At 43.3% G+C, this 16609-nt stretch overlaps 1 protein-coding gene across 1 annotated transcript in view; it reads left to right on the forward strand.

The window, feature by feature from the left end:
* The first annotated feature begins 3690 nt into the window (after positions 1-3690).
* LOC126299169 (uncharacterized) overlaps positions 3691-16609 on the forward strand; it is a 514148-nt gene continuing 501229 nt past the window's right edge. Inside the window, exon 1 of the mRNA XM_049990930.1 lies at positions 3691-3782. The gene's annotated coding sequence lies outside the window, so the exon portion shown is untranslated. The remainder of the gene's footprint in view (positions 3783-16609) is intronic.

Consider the following 16609-nt stretch of genomic DNA (forward strand, 5'->3'; position numbering starts at 1 on the left):
TCTACTGCATTAAGTGTCGGACAACTGTGGGATACAAACCTGATTGTCGTCCGCCATACGGCTCGACAACCGGGAATGATGTTCTAGGGTGCCATATCATTTCATAGCGGGACCCCTTTCTTTTTCATCCGCTCTGTCCTTACAGCACAGCGATATGTCAACGATATTCTGTGGCCAGTTTTGCTGCCATTCATGGCAGTCCATCATGGGCTTGCATTTCAGCAAGATAATGTCCGTCCGCAAATGGTGAGAGTTTCTTCTGCTTGTCTTCGAGCCTACCACATCGGGCCTTGGCCAGGAAGGTTGCCGGATCTCTCATGAACTAAGAACGTTTGGAGTATTATGGGCCGTCCCTTCAACCAGCTTAGAATATTGAGGATCTAACGCGCCAACTGGACAGAATTTAGCACGATATCCCTCAGGAGCGATCAAACAACAGTGTCATTTAATGTTAAGCCCAGTAACAGCTTGCATAGGGACAGAGGCGTAACAACGCCTTATTGACTTACTCAATTAGTGAAGCTCTTTCACTTGAATAAGTAATACAGTTTCCCTGAAACTGTAATCGTTTGTTTGTCTGTACCTGTACGTTAAAACTGCCAATTACCGCCGCATTCAGATGGTTCTTTTGTGGTGCGTTTTTTTTGTCCTAAAGTGTATTTATCCTCCTTCCTCCCCCTGTCTCCCTGTAAGCGCACACATACACACACACACACACACACACACACACACACACACACACACACACACACACACTACCATCCAATACTACAGTACTGGCCATTAAACTTGCTACACCAAGAAGAAATGCAGATGATAAACGGGTATTCATTGGACAAATATATTATAATAGAATTGACATGTAATTACATTTTCACGCAATTTGGGTGCATTGATCTTGAGAAATCAGCACACAGAACAATCACCTCTGGCCGGAATAACGGCCTTGATACGCCTGGGCATTGAGTCAAACAAAACTTGTATGGCGTGTACAGGTACAGCTGCCCATCGAGCTTCAACACAATACCACAGTTTATCAAGAGTAGTGACTGGCGTATTGTGACGAACCAGTTTCTTGGCCACCATTGACCAGACGTTTTCAATTGATGAGAGATCTGGAGAATGTGCTGGCCAGGGCAGCAGTCGAACATTTTCTGTATCCAGAAAGGCCCATACAGGACCTGCAACATGCGGCCGTGCATTATCCCGCTGAAATGTAGGGTTTCGCAGGGATCGAATGAAGGGTAGAGCCACGGGTCGCAACACATCTGAAATGTAACGTCCACTGTTCAAAGTGCCGTCAATGCGAACAAGAGGAGACCAAGACGTGTAACCAATGGCACCCCTATCATCACTCCGGGTGATACGCCAGTATGGCGATGACGAATACATACTACCAATGTGCTTTCACCGCGATGTTGCCAAACACGGATGCGACCATCACGATGCTGTAAACAGAACCTGGATTCATTCGAAGAAGTGACGTTTTGCCATTCGTGCACCCAGATTCGTCGTAGAGTACACCATCGCAGGCGCTCCTGACTGTGATGCAGCGTCGAGGGTAACCGCAGCCATGATCTCCGAGCTGATTGTCCATGCTGCTGCAAACGTCATCGAACTGTTCGTGCAGATCATTTTTGTCTTGCAAACGTCCCTATCTATTGACTCAGGGATCGAGACGTGGCTGCACGATCCGTTACAGCCATGCGGATAAGATGCCTGTCATCTCGACTACTAGTGATACGAGGCCGTTGGGATCAAGCATGGCGTTTCATATTACCCTCCTGAAGCCACCAATTCCATATTGTGCTAACAGTCATTGGATCTCGACCAACGCGAGCAGCAATGTCGCGATACGATAAACCGCAATCGCGATAGGCTACAATCCGACCTTTATCAAAGTCGGAAACGTGATGGTACGCATTTCTCCTCTTTACACGAGGCATCACAACAACCAGGCAACGCCGGTCAACTGCTGTTTGTGTACGAGAAATCGGTTGGAAACTTTCCTCGTGTCAGCACGTTGTAGGTGTCGCCACCGGCGCCAGCCTTGTGTGAAGGCTCTGAAAAGCTAATCATTTGCATATCACAGCATCTTCTTCATGTCGGTTAAATTTCGCGTCTGTAGCACGTCATCTTCGTGATGTAGCAATTTTAATGGCCAGTAAAGTAAATACCTTGGTGTCGAAGAACGTGTTCTGCAACCGATCGCTTCTTTTAGTCAAGTTACATCACAAACTTCTCTCTAATTCTATCCATTACCTCCTCATTAGTTAATCTACCCAACTAATCTACTGCATTATTCGAAAACTTCTATTCTCTTCTTGTCAACCGCTTATCGCTCACTTTTCACTTCCGTACGTGGCTACACTCCAGACAAATGCCCCTACAGGGAAGTTATCCTACCAGTTAAATTGATAATCGAGGTTAACAAATTTCTCTTCTTCACAAACATTTTTATTGACATTTCCAGCCTACATTTTCTATCTTATCTACTTCGGTATGTCTCATCTAATGCTTTTAATGTTTCATTTCCTAGTCTAATTCCATCGGCATCACCTGATTTAATTCGATTACATTCCATTATCTTTTTTTCTGTTAGTGTTCGTCTTACATCGCCCACCCGGACAGCCGAGCGGGTTAAAACGCCCCTTCTGAAATTAGAGTCCGCCCGTCGGATGAACTACGAGTGCCGGCCACTCAACTTTGATGTGGCTTTTACTTGGTTTCCCCACATCCAACTTGGTGAATACCGGATTGGTTCCCAAGCACAGCCTCAGTTATACGACTGGCTAACGTTTAGAGAAAGTTAGCAAATTTTGACATGGCTAACACTACACGCAGATGAAACTTCCTGTCAGATTAAAACTGTGTGCCGGACCGAGACTGCAACTCGGGACCTTTGCCTTTCGTGGGCAAGTGCTCTACCAACTGAGCTACCCAAGCACGACTCACGCCCCGTACTCACAGCTTTACTTCTGCCAGTACCTCGTCTCCTACCTTCCAAACTTTACAGACGAAGGTTCGCAGGAGAGCTGCTGTTAAGTTTGGAAGGTAGAAGACGAGGTACTGACAGAAGTAAAGCTGTGAGTACGGGGCGTGAGTCGTGCTTGGGTAGCTCAGTTGATAGAGAACTTCCCCGCGAAAGGCAAAGTTCCCGAGTTCCAGTCTCGGTCCGGCACACAGTTTTAATCTACCAGGAAGTTTGATATCAGCGCACACTCCGCCGTAGAGTGAAAATTTCATTCTACACGCAAATAGTTGTGATAGCCATGTTCCCTCTGGGGGTAACGGCGTGGCGACAGGAGTGATATCCGGTCACCCATTAAATTAACCGTGCCAGTTCTGATGATAACAATGTCTACCCTACGTAGGTGCAGGTCAACGGCAAAAGGCAAAGAAGAAGAGAAAGAAGAAGAAGAAGAAGAAGCATGGTCATCTTATAACCTCCTTTCAAGAGAGTGTCCATTCCGTTCAACTGCATTCCCAAACCGAGGAAGTTGAATTTGTTACATCTAGCTGGAGGTGGTTTTAATGACGTGCTTGACTGAATAAAATAAATAAACGGAGAGCAGGTGTGTGCGGGTATCGACCCCAGCTCCTCGGAGCGCGCAGACGCGGGGCGCGGGGCTCGGGGGACGGCCACGCGGTGGCGGCGGCCGTGTCGCGTGGCCGTGGGCCGCCAGTCGGCGCTGCGCCGCACAGCCCCACGCACAGACGCCGGCCGCTGCCTGCTCCTCGCGCCCCGCTTCCCGCGCCTCGCTGCTGACGCGCCGCCGCACGTACGTACCTTTTTCTCTACTACGTACAATCGCCCTCTTACATCCCGACCGCCAATTTCGAGTATGTAAATTTATCGTAGTGGCTACCTGCACCACCCCAGTAATATTTCACTCAACTTTTCATGTTTCCTAGGGCATTTTAGCAAAAGTCTTCCTTCTCGAATTTACTGTCTTGTCTATCTAATGTCATCTGTAATCACAGTTGTAGCTACTTACCTCTATACCGAAACCATCATAAATCTGTCACATTACTGTGTTACTGATCTGCTACCATTAAGTTGTTCGAAACTTTCATTTTTTATATTAAACGCGCTAATTCCGCTACAAAAACGGCAGAAGAGTCCACATCACTCTCTCAGATTATACCCTCAACAAATTAATTCTGACCAACCAGTTTCCCCACAAGCCTGTGTTAATGTATTTCCTGTTGTCGTGAACTGCATATATCTAACTGATTTTGTATAATTTAGTGAGTATTTTTTTTTTATTTTCGTCGCGTCTACATAGAAAGAGTCCGGCCAACATTATTTCGCTTCAAGCTAATGCCTGTGTCGTTTTGTTAACAAGCTCACGGACCCATCTTATTACCATTGTCGTACGTCGGAGCTAAGGTTTCATCGATAATGATGTCACATCACTGCCTTGCAATAAGATTCCATGAAGAGACAGCCATAGGACAGTTTCATCTTTACAGTGGCCGTTCAGAGATGTTGGTTACCTCATGTTGTTAATAATGACGGATTTCACTTGTTGCTCAGCGTCTCTAAATGTCCTAGGATGTGTACTATTCTGTGTCTCTCACAACATGCACTTTCGCACTAATTACTAGCGTTATAACTTTATTTAAATGCTTCTTCTTGTTTTGGTTGTACATGTTACCACAGTAACAGTAAGACACAGCTAAGATACGTGCTTGTCGCAGAGTCCATAACGCAACCTCTCTTACTTTATGGTCATTGGCAGTAAAGTAAGAGAAGTGTTGTGAAAGGTAACGGCTACTTTAAAGCTTTTATACCTCTATCACGATTTTATGGTCGTGCCCACTGGAGCATTCACGCACATCTCTATTGCGAATGTTTAACGCAAAAGCCATAAATTCTGACTTGATGAAAGATATCTCGTGTATCTGTGAACTACTTCTTTACAGATGTTGTGACGTGGTGTTTTGCGGGTATAATAGAGATTAGTAACTGGTATTGCTTAAACTTTGAAATTAATGAGGAATCAACAAATCCTCAATATAATTTATTAGTATTATTTCTAAGCAAACACAGACAAAAGACTGAACTTCAACCTCAAGATGAAATCTTTATTATGTCTATCGTTTCTTCGTAGCTTCCCCGTCCAGTACTAAATTTCAGTAAACATAAATACTTTAATTATGGTAAGGCTGTTACCTCTTAAGCAACAGTTTATTTAGCACATTAGGGCCATATGACTACCACACTGAAACTACTTTCCGAGTAAACAAGAACAAAATAGGAATAATTAAGTTTTACTCTAGTTGCTGTTACCTATTTGGAAATTTTACAGGGATTGCTGACCAGAAATAGAAGACAAATTTTAACTCACTGTTTTATTTAGAGGGACAGCACTGCAATTTATACAAGAACTACAAGCTTCTACGTGGTAAAAAAAAAACAGTTCCTATAAAGGATTTTCGTTGTAACTGCTTTGCATATCTTCATTACGCGTCCTGCAAAATCTTTCATTCTTCGTAAAAAAAAAACAACATAATATATGTCTTACGCATCAGCCCTATTTTATACTTAAGAGATAGGCTAAGAGCTAGATGTGGAATTTTTATCCTTTACGGTAAAGATGTTCACGAATTTGTGAATATAGGACACAGAATAAAGTTGTTCGTGAAGGTGGCTACGAAGAGGGGTCCTAGCTCACATGTTTCGCTCCCTTTGACTACCTTGCTTCGGCATTAAGTAGATATGATTTGTTCTTAAAACATTTAAGCCCGTGGAATATGTTCTAATTTATTTGAGACATATTATGTGATCAGTTAATATAAGTTACGTACTTTATCTCAGGTCAGCAAATGCGCATCAACACAAATAGAATGGTACTTTGACCCAAACGAATATAAGACCAATATACCTACATAAGCTGGTGCAGGCGAATTACAGACATTGTGCTAATGTGAACAGAAACTAATCAGATAGGCTGCCGAGATAAACTGAGAGATATTTGAAAAATAATGTGAAGCAGAGATAAGGTGTTGATTATTTAATAGTGAGATAGTTACCGTATATTGAGAATAAATTTTAGGCAGGAAACTCAAGTCATTTGGAAGCCGAATGCATAAACGTCCGATATGAGTATTGAACGAAAGACTACATAAATCAGAAGGAAGCGCCACTTGTAAATCTCTACTCGAAATGTAGCAGACAAAGAAGGAAGAATCATCATTCGTAAGTAAGCGCCATTTGTTGTGAACCTATGTCGTAAATGAAGAAGTGTAGCAGGTGGTACCTTGAAACTGCGTGTGTTAAGACAAGTAGTATCCACAAGTAAGAAACATCCTCCTACGCCTCAGGTTGTTTTTTCAGTTACTTAAGCCTCGGAACGTGCTTCACCTACAGAGGTCTCGAGTCCAATATCCGGTGTGGGCTCCATTACTTGGTGTGTAAACAACGTAGTGTGAATAGAAAAGAATTACTGCATTTATTTGTTAGGTATATGCGTCGTGAAAGACGAAATGAATCATGATGTAAATAGAGACGTAAATTGCTCTCAATACATCTTCTACACTTGGTCAGGCTAATCGAACAACAGGAATTCGTGAACCACTACATTAAGAATATTATCTCTACCTGTTCTTGGTTCATTCTGTCAGAAGATTTTTGCGGTTTTACTAGTCTTTCTTCTCCGCCTGTGCACAGTCTTCATAAGTATTGGTACAAATATTCTTCGTGGCTATCTGGAGGCGAAAGTCCTATTCACGAATTAATGATGGAGAATTAGCTTTATAATCAGTTGATAGCTTCCTCTTTCTATTTCATACATGTTTATATATTCTGAGCTATGTTACCTAATGCACTGATTAACTCTCCTTTTATTTCATAACGGAAAATTCGTACCGAAGTGAGCTTAGAAAGAGTTTTCATTACTACAGAATAATCTTTTTTAAGTATAAAAGTTTTACAAAATTACATGTAAGATGTGTATCTCACCAAATATTCTAACACTCACACATGCAATACATTTTGGATATTTCTAAAGGCCACACGTTGTACTTCATCAGCAATCAAAAGTCCGTATTCGCTACCACAACTTGATGTCCTTTGTTCTTTCTATATGTTTGTCATTCACTTGGAGTTTTATGTAAAATGACAAAGGAACAAGACGATTAGCTGAGCTGAATATCCAACGGGTATGATTTCATATTATGACTAATGTTAGTTGAGAATTCATGATCTCATTAAAACTTGCAGAATTTGACTGTTTAGTTTCGGTTTCTCGCGAGATTTAACTAACATTTAACCTTTATTTGGTTATGCCAATTATTGTTTATTCTATTTCAAATTACGTTTAGTTATGCTTTTCAATATGCAGTCGCAAGATTTATTTTAACTAGTACGACTGTGCATACATTTTATATGACGTGTTCTAACTGGTTCTGAATAATTAGTTCTATTTAACGTTTGAATGATAGAAGGCATCCTGGTTTTTTGTACTGAGGTGAATTTATTAAGCTTTGGTGCCAAAATGTTATCCTAAAATGATTTAAATAGCTATTTCATTGTTATTTCAAATGCGTGTTTTAATAGGAAAGTTAATTTATATTTACTCTTCTATGAAATTGTTGACGTTCTCGGAAGATCATTGGCAGATTAGGAGTAACATTTTCAGTTTATGTTAGGTATCATACGGTGCCGTAAATGAATGAAGTGTACGTCACTTGTGAGTACATTAACACGAAATTTTGATGATGAGTAGTAATTTGTGAGAACTGTAGTGGGATGCTGCAGGTAATTATTGCGCGTTTTAAAAAAAATTGTTAAAAATAAACACAGTACGTTAGCCCAACTTTTGCAGGACTATGACCTTCTCATACTTTTGTTTTTTAAACTGCTACATCCTCTTTTATCCTTTAGAAAAATTAGTTAAAAAGGAAAGGTGAATAACAAATATTTTTTGAATCATATTATCCATGACGATGTTGAAAAAATGATCCAAAGAGTCGGAAAGAAAGCATCAAGGGGTGTCGTTGTCCCGCTAGCTGTTTTTCTCTAGCACAATCCTACCATATTTATGATTTATTTATTTCTCCTGGTAACATTAGCTCCTTCAGACCCTCTGTTACATTTAAAATTTCATCCTTAGTGTGTCATCTATACAAAATTTATACTAGATGAGCAATATAATAATAATAATAATAATAATAATAATAATAACGATAATTTGTCTAATAATCAATTAAGGGAATTTAAAGTATGTCAGTCTTAATAACATTGTGTTGAACACTTTCTCAGTACTTTGTCGAATGTGAGTAATAACACCTAATGGTTGCAATACAGAAAGAATCACTGAGGAAGAGGTGTTGACTGTACAGAGGAAGGGCGAAAAATAATAGGAAACGATTAGCAGATGAGATGGAAGAAACGCCATGTAGGAAATTTAAGATATCTGACTGTTGGAAACATTGTGCAGAAAAGGTGGAAGGAAGCTCACAAACATAGAAAGAAATGAGAAAACATAGATAGTTTGCAGAGTGTCAGAAGTACCGATTCTCTGTTGGACAGAACGGAAACTGCTGAGATATACTGGGAGGGAAGCTACACCAATGATAACTGATAAAGCTTTAACCTCCTGTCGAATGCAGAATGGTTTCAGATAAGACTCAGGTTACAGGGTAAATTGATCCAGAGTCGTATGGCTGCAATGGAGAAGGAAATGGAAAGATTTACTGTAATGCAACTGTAATGCAAACATACGCTCAAAATGCTCGACGTATTACGTGCGGTACTGCAGTCGTCGGATGATGATAGGTATCTAAAATGTGATGAGAGGTATTGAGGACACCAATGGCTAAGAAACCGATGAAGAATGCAGATCATGTGAAAGACACGTCATTTATCCAGTCAAATCGACGTAAACTGAGCATACGAAAGACTGACAACCTAAAGTTCCACATTATCCTCCGAAAGCATTCATAGTGCACTCTGATAATCTGAAGTTTTAGTTATTTTAGTTATTTGTGCCGTGTTAAAATACATTGAAGTAGCAAATTTTTGTAAGACTGGAATCACTTTTGTTTAATTTGGGGAGGAAGGGTGGGGGGTGGGGGGTGCCGGGCGGTGTGGCCGTGCGTTTTGGGGCGCCATGTCAGAGACTGCGCGGCCCCTCCCGTCGGAGGTTCGAGTCCTCCCTCGGGCATGAATGAGTGTGTTGTTCTTAGTATAAGTTAGTTTAAGTAGTGTGTAACTCTAAGCACCGATGACCTCAGCAGTTTGGTCCCTTAAGAATTCACACACATTTGAACATATGATTTGCTGTGGAAATATTTTTCTAAATAATTGTTGGTTCGCATATAGGCTAGAGAGAGATTTCGTGCATGCTCTAACAATTTGTTCGTCAGAAGCTAGGTGCTTTACTAAAGTTATGTGGAGATGTTTTACAGTTTACTGATAGGGTACCTGGACACGGTCAAGGGCTTCTGAAGTAACTGTTTGGAGAAAATGTTCGCTCATAAGCTTTCTGCGTGTGTGAAGATCATTCTGTCTTGTAAGGATTTAGTTGAAGACCCAGGTTTTACGCCCATCGTGATTTACATTTACATAGGTACTCCGCAGTCCTCCGTGCTGCGCATGGAGGAGGGTACCCCGTACCGTTACTAGTGATTTCCTTATCTGTTCTACTCGCAAACAGAGTGAGGGAGAAACGACTGTCAATATGCTTCTGTAGGAGCCCTAATTTCTCGTATCTTATCTTCGTGGTCCTTAAGCGCAATGTGTGTTGGAGGCCATAGAAGCGTTCTGCATTCAGCTTCAAACGCTGGTTCTCTAAATCTTCTCAATGGTGTTTCTTGAAAGGAACGTCGCCTTCCCTCCAGGAATTCCCATTTGAGTACCCAAAGCAAGTTCGTAACACTTGGGTGTTGCTCGGAAGTACCAGTAAGAAACCTAGCTGCCCGCCTCTGAATTGTTTCGATGTCTTCCTTTAATCCGAAGTAGAACAGATCCTAAACCTTCAAGCAGTACTCAAGAATAGGCTGCACTAGCGTCCTATATGCAGACTCCTTTACGTATGAACCACACTTCCCTAGCATTCTCCCAATAAACCGCAGTCGACCATTCGCCTTCTCTATCACAATCCTCACATGCTCGTTCCACTTCATACCGCTTTGCAACATTACGCCCACGTATTTGAAGGACATAACTGTGTCAATTATGACACTACAGATTCTGTATTCGAACGTTACTGGTTTGTTTTTCTTACTCATCCGCACTAACTTACATTTTTCTACATGTATAGCTAGAGGCCATTCGTCACACCCACAAGAAAATTTATCCAAGTCGTATTGTATCCTCACACAGACACTCAACTTCAGCACCTTACCGCACACCACAGCATCATCAGCAAACAACCGCAGACTGCTGTCCACCCTACCCTCCAAATCATTTATGTATATAGACAATAATAGCGGGCCTCCCATTCTATCCGGGGGCACTCCTGACGATCCTCTTGTCTCTGACGAACTCTCGCCGTCGAGTACAGGATACTGGGGTCTATAGGTTAAAAAGTCTTTGGCCACTCACATATCTATGAATCTATTCCATACGTTCGCATCTTCTTTAACAGCCTCCAATGGGGCAAAAGCATTCCGGAAATCCAGAAATATGGAGTCGGCCTGTTGCCCTCCGTCCGTAGTTCGCAGTATTCATATACTGAGAAAGGGCAAGCTAAGTATCGCAAGAGCGATGCTTTCTAAAATTTGGACACAAGATTATTGGTCTCGAGAAAATGTATTACATTCGAAATGGGGATGTGTTCTCTCTGTAGCAAAGCAATGTTAGGGATATTCGTCTGTGATTTCACATCTTCGGTTTTTTGGCCATCTTATATACACGAGTCACCTGCTCTTTTCTCCAGTCGTGTTTCTGAACGAAGGCCAAGATTCACACATGATACGGCAGCAGCAGTGTTTTTAGAGCAAGTTCTCAGATACAACTGGAAATTTTCAGCATATAATAATGGAAATTTACATGAATGAAGCACACATGAGGCACCATTGATATAAAGAGAGCAAAGCAATGGACCAAAGAGTGAATCCTCAGAGGCGCAAGGGAACATTTGTTTCCATGATGACTTTCCCGTGCCACGGACGACTCTGACATTTTTTTTTAAGGTGGCCGTCGAACTACTGCACTGGACTGTTTGAAACATTTAGCCACTTCAGTTTCAAATGTAGTATATCGAAATAAACAGCATTGTGAAAGCCTTTCTCAAATCAAGGAGTGTTAAAAAGGTCACTGCACCCATTTCCATGGCATGTTTAATAGTGTCAATCGCTTTGATCAGTACAGTTAAGGCGATTTTATCTTGGGTATTATAAGATTTGAGGTAATATCGAAACGTTTTAAATCATTCTCACGGCCAATCCATTATTACCATTGCAGCACAAGAGATTTTCATGACTGATTTACATACTGAATTTATAGAAATACGTTTTAAGAAAAATATGTCTCTCAAGCGGGTGCCATCTTTTGGCTGATAATTATCGGAACTTGACAGCTGACTGCTGCTGAGAAAAACTCGTTTAGCTATCTGCAGAGACTTGAAAAACGACATGAGATTTTGACTATCCTGTTACGAAACTACATTTTTCCACAGTTCTGCATCATTCGCCTTTATCCATACAACAGAGCAGCCATGACTGATTTTGACGTGGGGCACTTTTCACTGCCCTTTGTTCCCTGCCTCCTCTATAACTCATACAGTTCAGGTGATGGACTTCACTTGAATTTTCTATGTTCAGAGTCTCGTTTACTCCCTGTCGGCGTATTTCTGTAGAAAACCAAGGAGCTGAAACTATCTTCACTTTGATAGAACATTTAGGAGCATTTAATTTAATTTATTTATTTATGCTCGTATCAGAAACGCGTATGTGATACACAGTTATGACTATATTACTTTTGCCAAAAACTTGAACACTTTCAATGCTTTTCTGATTCTTGACAAAGTTTATCTTCTGTTCAGGAGGCTGGACACAATCAGCATTGAATCATATGGCGATCGGACTGGTCTTCTCTACAGTCACACAGAATATCGTCTTGGTTAGAGTAGCCACATCTTTCCAAATTAACCTTTGATCTACTGACTCCAGATCTCAATCTATTCAGGGACTTCCATAACAGCCGGGATGTAATGTTTATGGAACTCTTTTCCAGTCAGGGGAAGGTAGGTCGTAGCCCTCCGTAGCTGCAGCTTAGCTTCTTCTGCAGTTGCTCTAAGTGCCATCGATGTTCTAAGGAAACTCCTCCTTGACTTCAGTCGTCGCGGGTGCGGTTAGTGCCCATATAGAGAATGCGTTCTCTCCTGCTCTACTTTCACTCGCGGCTATTTCTCTTCGAACAGGAGGTGGTGCTATTCTCGTGATGTAGTAAAGCCATTCGACTGGCGTGGATTTCAAGCAACCTATTATGATTCTGCATGTGTCATTGACAGCTATGTGTATCTGTCTGCGACTGAATTCCCGGACTTCGCGCCTAACGTTGGCCCATTGCTGCTTTTTTTTTTTTAGACTAGACGATGTCTGGAGGTCCTCTGAAGAACGCTCGCATAAGAGCAAAAACAGAGCGTGCACATAGTATAAATACGTCAAGTGTCAAGATTTTGAAAGTGCATTTTCGAAGTATTTGTAACAAATTATCTGAATTTATCGCCCACCAGCAGACCTGTCGTGCCCAAATTATACTGAAGAACGAAATCTGGATGACGTACGAAGTAAAAAAAAAATTGAAATCCTTAACGAGGCATGGAACGTATATCGAAAAGACGGATAAGAAATCGTAGGATTTGAAGTGTTCATTACAGTCGACAAAAATATAATGCCTATCGTGTTCGAAGTTGAGCCTGACTACAAAGCTAGCAAGACACATGCAGCAGAGCTACGACAACTAAAATTAATTATCGGCTTTTTCTATATACTACCCGAATCCGCAGTAAAAGTAATAGAATCATTTAAAGGATATCTATGCTTAGTGTCGTGGATGGACACCGATATTGCAGTATTAGTTTGAGCCGGCGTCAACGTACCGAGTATAAATTGGAACGTCTATGGACTCGTTGCAGATGGTGCAAACAGATAGTCTTCTGAAGCAGTTCTGATCACTTTTCCCCGAAAACTGTCGTGAGCAATTAGTGTGGCAACCTATTTACAATAGAAATATTTTAGACCTGACCTTGTCAACAATGTCATTGTAGAGACAGGGATTAGTGATCATAATGTTATAGTCAATATGGGTACGGAAAGTTAATAAATCCACTCTGGAGAAATACGCGGTAAGTGGATTTAGGATCGAAACGATCCACTGTGGTTTAATTACAAAATTCCTAAAACGATCAGGAAAAAGGATTGTTCGGTTCAAAGAAGAACACAGCAATAGCAGCAGCTAAAAGTTAGTAGAAATTATGGGCCTATGAAAAGACGGATGCGCGAAGCATACAATGACTTCCACCGACAGACATAAGAGAGAGATCTTGCGGAGAATTCTAAAAAAAATGTTAGCCCTACGTAAGATCGCAAAGCGAGTCGAAGGCTTTTATTGAATCAGTTTTAGAAAAATCTGTTGTCGTGATAGGAGGCAGCAAAGGAAAGAAACCTGAAGTTACAAATTTCGCGTTTAGAAAATAGACTGAAGAGCCAAAGAAACTGGTACCTGCCTAATATCGTGTAGGGCCCTCGCGAGCACGCAGAAGTGCAGCAACACGACGTGGCATGGACTCGACTAATACCTGAAATAGTGCTGGAGGTAACTGACACCATGCGTCCTGCAGGACTGACCATATATCCGTAAGAATATGAGGGGGTGTGGATCTCTTCTGAACAACACGTTGCAAGGCATCCCACATACACTCCTGGAAATGGAAAAAAGAACACATTGTCACCGGTGTGTCAGACCCACCATACTTGCTCCGGACACTGCGAGAGGGCTGTACAAGCAACGATCACACGCACGGCACAGCGGACACACCAGGAACCGCGGTGTTGGCCGTCGAATGGCGCTAGCTGCGCAGCATTTGTGCACCGCCGCCGTCAGTGTCAGCCAGTTTGCCGTGGCATACGGAGCTCCATCGCAGTCTTTAACACTGGTAGCATGCCGCGACAGCGTGGACGTGAACCGTATGTGCAGTTGACGGACTTTGAGCGAGGGCGTATAGTGGGCATGCGGGAGGCCGGGTGGACGTACCGCCGAATTGCTCAACACGTGGGGCGTGAGGTCTCCACAGTACACCGATGTTGTCGCCAGTGGTCGGCGGAAGGTGCACTTGCCCGTCGACCTGGGACCGGACCGCAGCGACGCACGGATGCACGCCAAGACCGTAGGATCCTACGCAGTGCCGTAGGGGACCGCACCGCCACTTCCCAGCAAATTAGGGACATTGTTGCTCCTGGGGTGTCGGCGAGGACTATTCGCAACCGTCTCTATGAAGCTGGGCTACGGTCCCGCACACCGTTAGGCCGTCTTCCGCTCACGCCCCAACATCGTGCAACCCGCCTCCAGTGGTGTCGCGACAGGCGTGAATGGAGGGACGAATGGAGACGTGTCGTCTTCAGCGATGAGAGTCGCTTCTGCCTTGGTGCCAATGATGGTCGTATGCGTGTTTGGCGCCGTGCAGGTGAGCGCCACAATCAGGACTGCATACGACCGAGGCACACAGGGCCAACACCCGGCATCAGGGTGTGGGGAGCGATCTCCTACATTGGCCGTACACCTCTGGTGATCGTCGAGGGGACTCTGAATAGTGCACGGTACATCCAAACCGTCATCGAACCCATCGTTCTACCATTCCTAGACCGGCAAGGGAACTTGCTGTTCCAACAGGACAATGCACGTCCGCATGTATCCCGTGCCACCCAACGTGCTCTAGAAGGTGTAAGTCAACTACCCTGGCCAGCAAGATCTCCGGATCTGTCCCCCATTGAGCATGTTTGGGACTGGATGAAGCGTCGTCTCACGCGGTCTGCACGTCCAGCACGAACGCTGGTCCAACTGAGGCGCCACTTGGAAATGGCATGGCAAGCCGTTCCACAGGACTACATCCAGCATCTCTACGATCGTCTCCATGGGAGAATAGCAGCCTGCATTGCTGCGAAAAGTGGATATACACTGTACTAGTGCCGACATTGTGCATGCTCTGTTGCCTGTGTCTATGTGCTTGTGGTTCTGTCAGTGTGATCATGTGATGTATCTGACCCCAGGAATGTGTCAATAAAGTTTCCCCTTCCTGGGACAATGAATTCACGGTGTTCTTATTTCAATTTCCAGGAGTGTATGCTTAACATTGTCCATGGCTGGAAAACTTGGTGGCCAGCGATTGTGCTTAAAGTCAGAAGTGTGTTCCTGGAGGCACTCTGTAGCAATTATGTACGCGTGGGGTGTCGCATTGTCTTGCTGGAAGTGCCCAAGTCCATAGGAATGCACAACGGACATGAATGGATGCAGGTGATCAGACCGAATGCTCACACACGTGTCGCCTGTCAGAGTCCTATGTAGACTATTAGGGGTCCCGTATCACTCCAACTGCACACGCCCCACACCAATACAAATCCTACACCACTTTGGACAGTCCCCCTGCTGATATGCAGGGTCCATGGATTGATAAGGTTGTCTGCATGCCCGTACGCGTCCATCCGCTCGAAACAATGTGAAACGAGACTCGTCCGTCCAGACAACATGTTTCCAGTCATCAACAGTCCAATGTCGGTGTTGACGGGCGCAGGCGAGGCGTAAAGCTTTGTGTCGTGCAGTCATCAAGGGTACACGACTGAGCCTTCGGCTCCGAAAGACCATATGGATGATGTTTCGTTGAACGGTTCGCACGGTGACACTTGTTGATGGCACAGCACTGTAATCTGCAGCAATTTGTGGAAAGGTTTCACCTCTGTCACGTTGAACGATTCTTTTCAGTCGTCGTTGGTCCCGTTCTTATGGATCTTTTTCCGACTTCAGCAATGTCGGAGATTTGATGATTTACCGAATTCCTGATATTCACGGTACACCAGTGAAATAGCCATACGAGAAAATCCTTACTTCATCGCTGCCTCTGCGATGGTGTGTCCCATGGCTCGTGCCCCGACTATTACACCACGTTCACATTCACTTAAATCTTGATAATTTGCCATTGTAGCAGCAGTAACAGATCTAACAATTGCACCAGACACTTTTTGTTTTATATATGCCTATACCAGTTTCTTTGGCGCTTCAATGTAGTTCACGCAAAAGGCGTTTGAAACAGTGCCACACTGCAGACTGTTAACAAAAGTCGGAGTACACAGAACAGGTTCACAGATATGTAAATAGCCAGAAGATATATTATCTAATAGAAACCAGTACGTTGTCCTGGGACGTCTTGCTTCAATTGACAGGCCTGCCACGTATGATGACAGGTGGCAGCGTAGCAAGCATGACTCGATGTGAGAGAGTGGTTTGCGTCTTGACAGCGATGAATGCAAAATACAGGTCACCATTTTGCTGCCCAGTCGGCGAAGTTGTCGACTTCCGTTTGAAACCGGCGACTGACAGGCGCATGGCACTACTTCGTGTAGAGCGCCACACCATTAGAGTATAGTGCTAACTACACTCGCG

Source organism: Schistocerca gregaria, chromosome X (genome assembly GCF_023897955.1).
Source record: "Schistocerca gregaria isolate iqSchGreg1 chromosome X, iqSchGreg1.2, whole genome shotgun sequence".
Lineage (NCBI taxonomy): Eukaryota > Metazoa > Arthropoda > Insecta > Orthoptera > Acrididae > Schistocerca > Schistocerca gregaria.